The sequence below is a fragment of the Caretta caretta genome, chromosome 8, assembly GCF_965140235.1.
Source record: "Caretta caretta isolate rCarCar2 chromosome 8, rCarCar1.hap1, whole genome shotgun sequence".
Lineage (NCBI taxonomy): Eukaryota > Metazoa > Chordata > Testudines > Cheloniidae > Caretta > Caretta caretta.
In genome coordinates, this window is record NC_134213.1 from 83,458,562 (window position 1) to 83,470,550 (window position 11,989).

An 11,989-nucleotide genomic window follows, 5' to 3' on the forward strand; every position below is an offset into this window, starting at 1 on the left:
ATCCTCATCTCTTGCCTGCCCGGCAGAAGATGGTACAGTACGACTGCTAGCAATCCGTATCGCCTGCCTGCTCACCATAAGACGATTCAATAGGACTGACTGCAGGACTAAAGAGAATGACCTGGTCAAGTCACTCCAAATTTAGTCCCTGCCCCCATGTCTGCCCAGGCGCTCCCAGCCGACGTGGCCAGGAGCACCTCGGACACGACGATGACGGCTACCAGTCGTATTCCACCGTCTGCTGCCAGAAGGCAATGGGTTGCTGCTACTGTGTAGCAATGCCGTACCGCGTCTGCCAGGACCCAGGAGACATACAGTGACGGTTACCTGAGCGGGCTCCATGCTTGCCGTGGTATGGCGTCTGCACAGGTAACTCAGGAAAAAAGGCGCGAAATGATTGTCTGCCCTTGCTTTCACGGAGGGAGGGAGGGAACGGGGGCCTGACGATATGTACCTGCGACAATGTTTTAGCCCCATCAGGCATTGGGATCTCAACCCAGAATTCCAATGGGCAGCGGAGACTGCGAGAACTGTGGGATAGCTACCCACAGTGCAACGCTCCAGAAGTCGACTCTAGCCTCGGTACTGTGGAAGCACTCCGCCGAGTTAATGCACTTAATGCACTTAGAGCATTTTCTGTGGGGACACACACACTCGAATATATAAAACCGATTTCTAAAAAAACGACTTCTATAAATTCGACCTTATTCCGTAGTGTAGACATACCCTAAGGTTTCAGAGTAACAGCCGTGTTAGTCTGTATTCACAAAAAGAAAAGGAGGACTTGTGGCACCTTAGAGACTAACCAATTTATTTGATCATAAGCTTCACGAAAGCTTATGATCAAATAAATTGGTTAGTCTCTAAGGTGCCACAAGTCCTCCTTTTCTTTTTGTGAATACAGACTAACACGGCTGCTACTCTGAAACCTGTCATGGTTAACATTGTTGCCCCAAATGCCCAGTTTCGACCTAAGCTTCAAAGCTGATGTTACCCTGAATAAAACAAGAGTTACATTACTGTACCATGCATATAGGTATAACTTGAACCTGATCTTATATACTACCATATTCACACCTCTGCATCCACATTCAAGAGCAGATTTTTGCCCTTCTGTGGGTATTAGTTGAAGGAATAGTAGGGGGACTATTTTACTACCTGTCTTGTGGTTATATCACAAACTGACAGGATTTGGCACTCAGCAGCCAATGCTGCTGTCCATCGCTGCTGAATGCCAACTTCCCCTAGGTCTCTGTAGCAGAGGCTTTGCTAACATGTTCAGTGTGAAACAAGGAGATTTCTTTTAAACAGCGCTTTTAGCTCAGAGGTGATGTTATGGAACAAGGGAATCCAGAATAGGATGGATGTTATTTTCACCTCATTGGTAGCTGGCACAACTCTCTCATTCTGGCTCTTCAATCACGACACTTCCTCCTTGCTCAGCACAGTTAATGTATAAACGGCTTTCTGAAGCCTGGCCTGGGATATGCAGGACTCCACCGGCTAAAGTGATCAATATCTGGTTTAACTATCCTCTGGTCTGATCTGAAGGACACAACTTCGCGTTTTGATCGCAAGAATTGCTTTAACGAAGCTACAACGCAAGTGTAAAGGCTTGGGGAAGGGAAGCTTTAAGCCTCATCTTCCTGCTCCTGGCACCAGCTACAAGTTAGAGCCTAGCGTCACAGAAAGTGAAATTTTCCGACCGCAGCCTCCCGGCACGTAAAAACCAACCCTCTCGATCCGTCTTAGCATTTTAAGCGTTCAGAGTGTAGATACTCCAAGATATGGGCTCTTACCGTGCAAGCCCGCCTGTTGGGAAGCCTCAGTGCGGAGAAGAAACGAAACTGAAAGTCAACCCTTTGTTCTCTCCACCCTTGCCGCCAAGACCAAAGCAGCCAATGGTGTTGGATTTCTCCTGTCTCCCGGGCGGGGGCTGCCAGCCCCTTTCAAGTGACCAGCTCAGAGACTCTTCACTGAACCATAAAAGAAAGATGATGTGACCTCCAGCTTCCAGTGAGAACCAGTGCCACTCATGGTGTGATCACAAGGAAAGGAAAGGGTTAGACTTCGAAATAAAGAGTTATTGCAAAGTATTGTTTACAAGTGAAGGTTTTGTGGGTGAAATCCTGGCTCCATTGGAAGCTTTGCTATGAGTGCCCGGAGTTTACCCTGCAAGTGCTAAGTAGGGTACAAATCGGAATGGCAGCACGGCTCACCATAGGTGCTGGAAGTGGGGGTGCTGCTACCCCCTGGCCTGAAGTAGTTTCCATTATATGCAGGGTTTAGAGTTTGGTTCAATGGCTCTCAGCATGCCCTCAATAAAAATAGTTCCAGCTCACCTGGCACTGCCTTGGTGTCAATGGGCCAGGCAGTAGAGAATCAGACCCTAGCTCTCTATAAACGCAATTAAAGGCTTTGGTAGGAGGCAGGATTTTGTCTGAAAGCTTCATTGTTTAGGGGTGCTGCTTTCATGGTATGCATTTGATCTTTGCAGTTAAAAGCTAGACCCTTCTCTAACACGGGGGCAGTCAGAGGCAGCATATTTCTGTCCAGGGCAGCCTGGGAGTGCCCATTCCATTGACACCTCACACCCACGCTGAATGCCTACTGGAAATAGCATCATCTTTTTAATACTATTTTCTCAGGTGAAAGAAAAGATCAGGAAGGCTTGGGTGGGGCCAGGCTCTCCAGAAGCCAAGCACAGGACAGCCAGACCCTGCTGACAAGGACTGTATGAGACAGGGGCCTGCCAGGCAGGGGAGAGTCTGGCACCCATTTCCCCTGTCCATTTCCCACAATGCCAATGCACATCGGGGCAGGGTTTCCCTGACTCTCCCTGTCCCGCTCTCCCTTGCTCCTCCCACTCGCTCTCTCTCTCCTACACAGAGAGTGGAGAAGAGGGTGGGAAAGGAGCAGAAAGAGAGAGGAATGACTGGAGAGGAGCAGATTCTGAGGATGGGGTATGGAATGCAAGGGGGCAAGAGAGGCAGTGAAGGAGGAAATGGGAGGGTGGAGGCTGTTCAGCTGAACCAGCTAACTTCCTGGACACAGGAAGAGAGAGAGAAGACTGGTTGTGAGGGAGGAGGGGGAGAATCGGTTCAGGCAATTTTTAATTACCCAAGGTTCCTTCCCCTGGGTCAGGCTTGCCCAGGCTTGACTGTTGGGACTGACTGGACTGCAGTGGAGTCTTGAAGAGGTCCTGCTTCATGGCATAGCTGGACTTCTCACATGGTCCTCCTCCTCCTCTACCTCCTCCTTGCCCTCGCTGTTCATGCCAGGGGCCTGAGACTCAGGCTCCTTGGAGGTATCCATAGTGGTGTGCAGGGTAGCAGGGGGTTCTCCCCCAAGTACGGCATGCAGCTCTTTGTAAAAGCAGCGTTCTGAAGTTCAGCACCAGATTGATTGTGGCCTTCTTGGCTTTCTCTTATTCCTGCCGCAGATCCTCCATCGTTGTGCCACAATGCTGCTGATCCCTGTCATATCCCTTCCCCTGCAGCCCCTGTGCAATAGATGTCCATGTTTCTACAGATGGTCCGTAGCTATGCTTGCACAGCATCTCCCCACAGGCGGAGGAGATCCAATATCTCCGGTATACTACATGCCGGAGTGTGTCAGGAGCATGTAACTGGCATGGTCAGCTGGCAGTTGCACACAACAATGGAAGCCTGCTAGGTGTGCTCATCCACATAGGCAATCAGGAAAAGTCTTTTCAAAAATTCACATAGTTTTAAATGGAGGAGGAGGGGAGCGTCTGGTCGTGACCCCTGGGCAGTGGATTTAACAATTGTGACCAGATCAATCAGTGTCAGACATTTTTACCATATTTGCTATAAATGGTTGTGTGGTCTTCTCTGCACTTGTATTCAGGAACTTTAAGGCTAAGATCAGTGACAGCAAGAGCACAAGACAATTTAAGAAATAAACATCTTCTGCGTTCCTTATATAACATCAACAACAGGATCAGTTGGTTAGGTAAGAAGCTGTTGGTGGCACATGACTGGTTTCTAGTTGCAATAATAAATTATTCTCTTACTTTAATACCAGCCTGTACCCACAGATCTTTATACTAATGCAAACAAGTTACAATTAAACTACTGTCAAACATGAAGAATGGAGTAATAACAGTGAACATTTATTAATGTTTCAGAATTTATTCTTTCTATCAAAACAAATAGTAAAAATCAAAAAAGCTAATGGTAATGTGGAAATTGGTTTTAAACCAAAATGCTTGCTTGACTTTTGTTTATCTTTACTTAGCCATGATTTTTTCCATGATGCATCACAATAGTTCTTAGTTAGTGTTCACAACAAAGTCAGGATTGTCCCCATTGGTCTGGTAAGAAATTTTTAAATATAAGTAAGAAAAGTGTAAGTCGGGGTCGATAAAGTCAAGAAAGACAATGAAAATGGTTAAAGCAGCAGTGGGAATTTCAATGGGTCCAACTCTGCAAATAAATCCCAATGCACAGACCCTTACTTCCACATAGAATCTCATTGAAATCATATGAGATCCCCATAAAGAACAGAGATCTCGTGGTAGGACAAGGCTGAATGAGAGATGCAGAAACAAAGATGCATGATCTGGAAAAGAATGGAACTATCAAGGACTTGAACAAGGTATCCAGAATGGAATGGTGCCATGAAAACTGACCAGAGCCTCTGTTTGCACAAATTAAAAGAACAGGGTGGCACTAATACTAGTAAAGTCAGAAGACATGAAAGGAAGTACTACTTCCCAGAACACACAGTCTGTTTATAGAATTCACATCATCCACTCAAGTACTGTGGATAGATTCAGTGAATTTATAATATTTGTAACTATGCCACCTAAAGAAAATCAGATTTCATGCTTCATGGTCTAAAATAGCCCCAGGGATTAGGAAGGAAGTTTTCCCCAAGTAAGTGATATATAATTGGCTAGTTGCATGAGTTATGATGGGTAGCCACTGTCCTCTGAAGTATCAGGAACTGGCAATTTCCAGATAAATTATCATATTTCACAGAATAGTGATTTCATCTGGCTGGACACTTTGTTCCTTTGATCCAAGATTCTTCCAAGATACTCCCTGGAATATATTTTATATACTTTAGATAGTTATTCCTGAGACACCTATTTCATTCTCATTAATACCATATGTGACCATCCAGTAATTTTACTAGCACTCTGGGAATGGTGTATTGTATATTCCAAATGCCTTTTTATACCAACTACATAAAACTAACATTGCCAATAGTATATTACTCTCCTTTCCTGCAACTATCTGTCAATTCAGCTCATATGTACCATTAAAAATACCAACTTCATATATCCTTGCTGGGAAGTAAATTAGCAAAATAACTTAGAATTTCACCATTCTATTCAAAGCACTTTCTTTAAATTAGTGGCAGTAAGAATACAGTTCAGATTCAAAACACTAATAGTGTTTAAATTGTACATCTTTATTCAATTTAATGTTCAATTAGAAGGTTACAAAAATGTTTGCAAAGGCAAGTTGCAGTCCTATTCTAGAGTACTGTACCTATCTTTTGTGATAGGTTCCCCCAACCTCTCAAATACATTTTCTCAGGTACAGAACATCATGCATTTTCCAAATCCTTTCCCTCTACTTCAAATTTCATTTAATCCATCATTGACAGCTTTGTATCATGGTAGGCAAGCAGCCATTTTGGCTTCTCTTTGCCCTCTGGCTGTTCTCAGTCTGAGTCATTATTTTGCAGATATAAGAGAAACATCATAGGTGAGTCAAGATACTATTCAAAAGATCCTTGTACCAAAAAAAAAAAAAAATCAGAGATAGAGTATCCTTGTTCCTTCCTTGATACGAGAACATTCAGGACTGACAACCACATACTGAGTTTCTCTGTTAATCATACATACTCTACTGAGATTTATTTCCTTTATTAAAAAGTTATAGTGTAGGTGGAACTAAAATACCTATCTTTTGCAATAAATGAGCATATATTCATGTGTAAAGTAGAAAATCCATTATCAGGTGTGCTTTAAGTATTGTAAAGTTTTTAGTCATTTTCTATTCTATAACGGTTATAAAAATAATGAACTTGAATTTTCCAAAGTAGAGAAATTTAAGACACATCAATTATTTCCTTTGTATTTTTTCCGATAACCTCCTCTGAAGAAAGTGTCATTCTGATTACAACAGTGAGAGTGCAAAATCACACATTTCTCGGTGAATTTTGGGCATGATCGAAAGCCAGCTTAGGTCTCTTATTAATTTCAGTGGACAGTGGATGAGACCCTTGAACACAACTTCACCACTATTAAGAACCTTGCTGCAGCAACTGGCTGCAAAGGCTGCTGGAAAGTTTTGATGCTTTCAGAGTAAAGCTTTACCGTTTCGTTGCCCATAACAATGGTTATTCCAGCTATTAGTTCCTACTTTTTATACTCTAATAAATGTGTTAGCCTCTAAGGTGCCACAAGTACTCCTTTACTTTTTATACTGTTTGACTGAGATGCATGTTTTATACTGGTCATCTGCTCTTTTATATTAACTATTCATATTTTTTAAGACAGCAAGGAATGTGGACAACATATGGACAATGAGCATGAAAATGCAAGGGAGGAGAAATGTGACAACACCTTTAACTCCCTTTGATTGTTAAGCCCAAATAATATCTTCTATGCATAATAATCTTGACAGTGAAACTTGTAAAAACGTTGAGAGAATGACAGCAGGGTTATTCTCATTGTCTGCAAAGTAAAGTAATTAAAGCAAAATAAAAATACTGAACATTAAATATAGTTGGACTCATTTAAGATTGTACAAACATCATTCTATCCATGATCTCAGAAATATACCTGATTGGAGCCTGTGGGTGTTTCTGTAACAGTTTTGGGGAAGACAATATGCCAAATAAGATATAGTATTTTTTCCCTCTGCCTGTATTGTAGCTTCTCTCTCTTCTGCAGTAGAGACCAGAGTGTAGTCTTTTCAGCTCTTTGATATATGTGTATTCCCACAAATATCATACGGAGTTAAATCTCTGATAGAAGGTCAGTGACACAAAATCTCGGAAGGAAAACATTTACTAAATAAATCTATATATGACTACATCATAGTTACTTACAGTCCTTGAAACAAGTGTGAATATTGGCAATAAGAAATCTTTTAAAGACAACACTTTCAGTAGCGTTTCCCCCAAGTTTTAGTACTTGTGGCTATCAACTTAAAATGTAAAATAGTTATGGGCATACACTCCCCTCGGACTCTTCCTCTGAGAGGATTTACCTTTCTCAGTGGCATAGTGTCCAAACCCGCTGTAGGTCACATCAGCTCCTCAAAGAGTGATAGTCCCACAGTCTCCTTCAGACTCCCCTCAGGTATTTGCAATGACAGTCTGCAATTTGCACAGCCTGCAGCATTTCTAGCAGTGCAGTTGGGTGTGGGAGCCTTGCAGTCTACTCCAACAAACTGGCTAAGACCCTGGAATACAATCCTTACAGCAGAACTTTTTGGTCCTTGCACTGCTCCAGCACTGCATCCTCCCACTCCTCCTATTTATATATTACAACCCCACCCCATGAGTTGCTATTGGGCTGCCATTGGTTACTCTCTCAGGGATTCCGGATATGCCCTGCCAAGCTGCTTAACCACAAAGAAAATCACCTAAATAGCTTCAAATAGCTAATAAGCAAGCCTAGTGCCCACCACCCAATTTTTGGATGACACTGACCCATCCAGCAGAGTCACTCTGCCCAGCTCCAGCAAGTCTTCACACTGAGGCCCCAAAACAAAACAAACAAACAAAAAGAAGTTGCCCCAGTTTCTTCCTTTATCTGCACCACTCTTCATACACTGAAGAATTGGATCACAGGCTTTTCAGACCCACATCCTCAATGATATTTAGGCACCTATCTGCCCCCTGTTGGTTCCGAAGTCCACCATTTAAGGAGGGAGTCACAAAGGAGCTTAGGTGCCTACCAGAGTTAGGAACCTACATAGCTTTGTGAATCCCATCCTTAGGCTCCACCGCTATTTTCTAAACCAGCACTCACATTCCACCTAACCCCATAGGTACCTAAGTCCCCTAGGCACCTAAGTTTCTACCAGTTGGTATTCACAAACCTCCCATAGCCCTGACTGCCCCATGGCTAACAAGCTGCTCAGAGACTTAGCTGAAGCTGAAAGCCTTGGAGGCCCCAAAGTGGGATTCTGAAACCAGGCCGGACATGTCAATAGGGTACAATCCTTTAGGTGTGCTTTGAGCACGCCTAAGACCCAATACGTGAGAGACCCCACAGCAGAAGGGCCAGACTCAGGCCCCCAACAGGCAGATGGGCAGCACAGCACCCACACAAGACAGCAGGGACACAGGGAAATGTAGGGTGAGTATGAGAGCAGTATCGAGCATTAGCAGGAGACGCTGAAAGAGAGAGACTGTTTCAGCTGCTAGGGCATGGGCTACCTAGGAACTAAGCTAGGTCAGCTGCTTAATTCTAGGAGAGGGTTCACAACTGAGGATCCCAAGTGGAGGGAGGACCTATCTCTGTCCCATCAGCCAGGCGGCCCATGTTAGGTGCCTAAGCCCTCCTCTTTCCACCCCTTTCCTTGGCATTTCACTCCTCGCTAACTTAGGTGACTTCCAGTCAGTTTGCTGGTTTCTGAGAATGCCTTTCTGGGGCCTCTGCCCCTCCCTGTGTGCCTAGCTGGAGGCTGAGGAGTCGATTAGGCAGCAGTCTACCTAGGGGTTAGGCATTGCAGTACTGACTGGAGCCACCCCTACATACCTTTGAGTTTCTGGGCCTCCGTCTCTTCCACTTACAAGACACATTTATGACCTTCAGAATTTTCTGAATCAAACGTATTTCAAAATACATTGATGATGGCAAATACTTGAGATAGTGAGCAGTCCCTCTCCACTCCCTCTCCCCTACTTTTATAATTAACTTCCTTTTTTCCCCTATATGTCTCCTTATATTTGCAAATATGTACAACTCACCCTTTATTATGGCCATAACATGAAATAATATTATGCAATATTCTTCCGTTACCCAGTGAGGAACTAACTCTAACTAACAATGGGTGCTATCATACACACTGTAAGGAGAGTGATCACTTAAGATGAGCTAATACCAGCAGGAGAGCGGGGGGAGGAAAAACCTTTTGTAGAGATAATCAAGGTGGGCCATTTCAACCAGTTGACAAGAACGACTGAGGAAAAGTGGGGGGGAAGGCGGGGACAGGCCAATCCTTGCTTACAGACAGCCCCCAACCTGAAGCAAATACTCACCAGCAACCACATACCACACAACAGAACCACTAGCCCAGGAACCTATCCTTGCAACAAAGCCCATTGCCAACTGTGCCCACATATCTATTCAGGGGACACCATCATAGGGCCTAATCACATCAGCCACACGATCAGAGGCTCGATCACCTGCACATCTACCAATGTGATATATGCCATCATGTGCCAGCAATGCCCCTCTGGCATGTACATTGGTCAAACTGGACAGTCTCTACACAAATGGACACAAATCAGATGTCAAGAATTATAACACTCATAAACCAGTCGGAGAACACTTCAATCTCTCTGGTCACTCGATTACAGACCTAAAAGTCACAATATTACAACAAAAAGATTTCAAAAACAGACTCCAACAAGAGACTGCTGAATTGGAGTTAATTTGCAAACTGGATACAATTAATTTGGGCTTGAATAGAGACTGGGAGTGGAGGGGTCATTACACAAAGTAATACTATTGCCCCATGTTTATTCCCCCTCCTCCCCCACTGTTCCTCAGACGTTCTTGTCAACTGCTGGAAATGGCCCACCTTGATTATCACTACAAAAGGTTCCCCCCCCCCACTTTCCTGCTGGTATTAGCTCATCTTAAGTGATCACTCTCCTTACAGTGTGTATGATAACACCCATTGTTTCATGTTCTCTGTATATAAATCTCCCCACTGTATTTTCCACTGAATGCATCCGATGAAGTGAGCTGTAGCTCATGAAAGCTTATGCTCAAATAAATTTGTTAGTCTCTAAGGTGCCACAAGTACTCCTTTTCTTTTTGCAAATACAGACTAACACGGCTGCTACTCTGAATTGTAGCTCCTATTGCATTAATGTTTTCTTTGTCCTCTGGGCCTCAACAATTTTCTGTGGCAATGAGTTCCGCTGTCTACTTATGTGTTTTGTGCAGAAGTACAACAGTATCGGCAGTTCATTCTAAGACACGGCCTGCAGATAGTGAAAAAACAGGCTTGATGAAGAATTCTTTTACTTAACTGCCATGGAAGTCCATAGGTGTTTTGCATGCAGCTTATCAACTGAGATTCACCCACAATTAGGGTGACCCCAGATAGCAAGTGTGAAAAATCAGGACGGGGGTGGAGGGTAATAGGTATCTATATAAGAAAAAGCCCCAGATATGGGGACTGTCCCTATAAAATTGGGACATCTGGTCACCCTACCCACAATCAGCCCTTGAGGAGAGCTTCTAAATGTTAATCTCCAGGCTAAATCTTACCAAAGCACTCTAAGAATTGCTCCAGCTTCTTCCCTTCTCTCTCAGTGTTTGTGTAGAGTTAACACCGCTGAAATTGTTAAACAGCAGCTTCTCTCCTCAACATCAGCACATGAGCTAGAAAATGACAAAAGAGCCCCAACTGCAGAACTATTAGATGATCCTCTTAAATGATGCATGAAAAACAGAATACGCACACACTGATGCTGATACACTAGTCTGATTCTACAAGGCTAGAAATTGCAATAAAAATTGTTTTATATGGTACACTGAGGAAAGGTGAGATAAAAGCCCTGAAAATGCTTCATTGCAACTCAACAGCTATTTGGTTTCATTTTTTTCCCCAAGAGGTTCTGATTTACCTCAAAAGACCTTTGAAGGTCACTTATATCTTGTTTTTCCATTTTGTTAAGCATCTCAGTACGCTACTTGTGGGATGTAATACACTTTTAGTGTATTTTTACTATTGGCCTCCTGAAGACAAGATTGGACTGAGGTAGCTATATATGTTTATAAAATATGCTTTAGCAGGATAAATACATTCTGACAGCAAAATATCAGGAGATGTAAAGAGGCCCTCCCATACTCCCATCCCATCACCTGCTGTTGTCTTATGATGGAGAGACCTGGTGGCTTGCTATATGCCTTTGCTTTCTTGGCAGAGGGGCGGCTGGATGGTAGTCTTGTTCACATTGGACTTGGATCAATGGGTAATAAAAATTCCTCACCAAATAGTTGTGTGCTCACAGAAAAGAAAATAACAAAGAATTGAATTATAGGTCTGGCAAGAGGGTAAAATAAAATCCTGCCCCATAGTCTTTTCTAAAGCATCTTTATGTAGCACTGTTTTCTAGAAATGCATATTTTGTAACTGTCAGCCACTAGAGGGCAAACTGGACTAAGTCAAGGGAGGTAGTGGAATCTCCATGCTTAGAGGTTTTTAAGGCCCAGCTTGACAAAGTCCTGGCTGGGCTAATTTAGTTGGTGTTGGTCCTACTTTGAGTAGGGGGTTGCCTACATGACCGTCTGAGGTCTCTTCCAACTCTAATCTTCTATGATTCTATGATTTAACAAAAAGAAAATAAATCCTTGCCCAATAACATGGATTGCTCAATTTTAATTGTGGTTTATTGTATAGGAAGGAGCCCTTCCTCTCAGCTATACCTGCAGGGAACCACATACCAGCCATACCAACTCTTTCTGGAACAGTCTGAAGCTTGACTACTCTTTCTATTGCTACCATTGCATTTGATATTACATCTCATCAAGGATCTAATCCAAACTCTGTTCTCAAGTACTCGAGTGCAAATCTGAAGTAATTGCTGATGTCAATAGAGATACAGCAGTGTTTAACCAGTGTAAGCGAGAAGAAAAGTAGGTCCCTTGTGTCTCTGCCTCACCTCTTCTCATGGACTTTAAAGGGACTATTATGATCATGTAGGCTCACCTCCTGCACATCACAAGCCACAGAACCTCACCCATCCACTCCTGCAA

General features: G+C 43.3%; 1 protein-coding gene across 2 annotated transcripts in view; it reads right to left on the bottom strand.

The window, feature by feature from the left end:
* The window catches only part of LOC125641335 (interferon-induced protein 44-like), a 35,336-nt gene extending 28,063 nt beyond the window's left edge, over positions 1 to 7,273 (bottom strand). Inside the window, exon 1 of one of the 2 annotated variants that reach the window (XM_048861137.2) lies at positions 7,254 to 7,273. The gene's annotated coding sequence lies outside the window, so the exon portion shown is untranslated. Of the gene's footprint in view, positions 1 to 1,799; positions 1,901 to 7,253 lie in introns of those variants that run through there. The other variant, XM_048861136.2, reaches the window with a different exon arrangement.
* Positions 7,274 to 11,989: the final 4,716 nt, after the last annotated feature.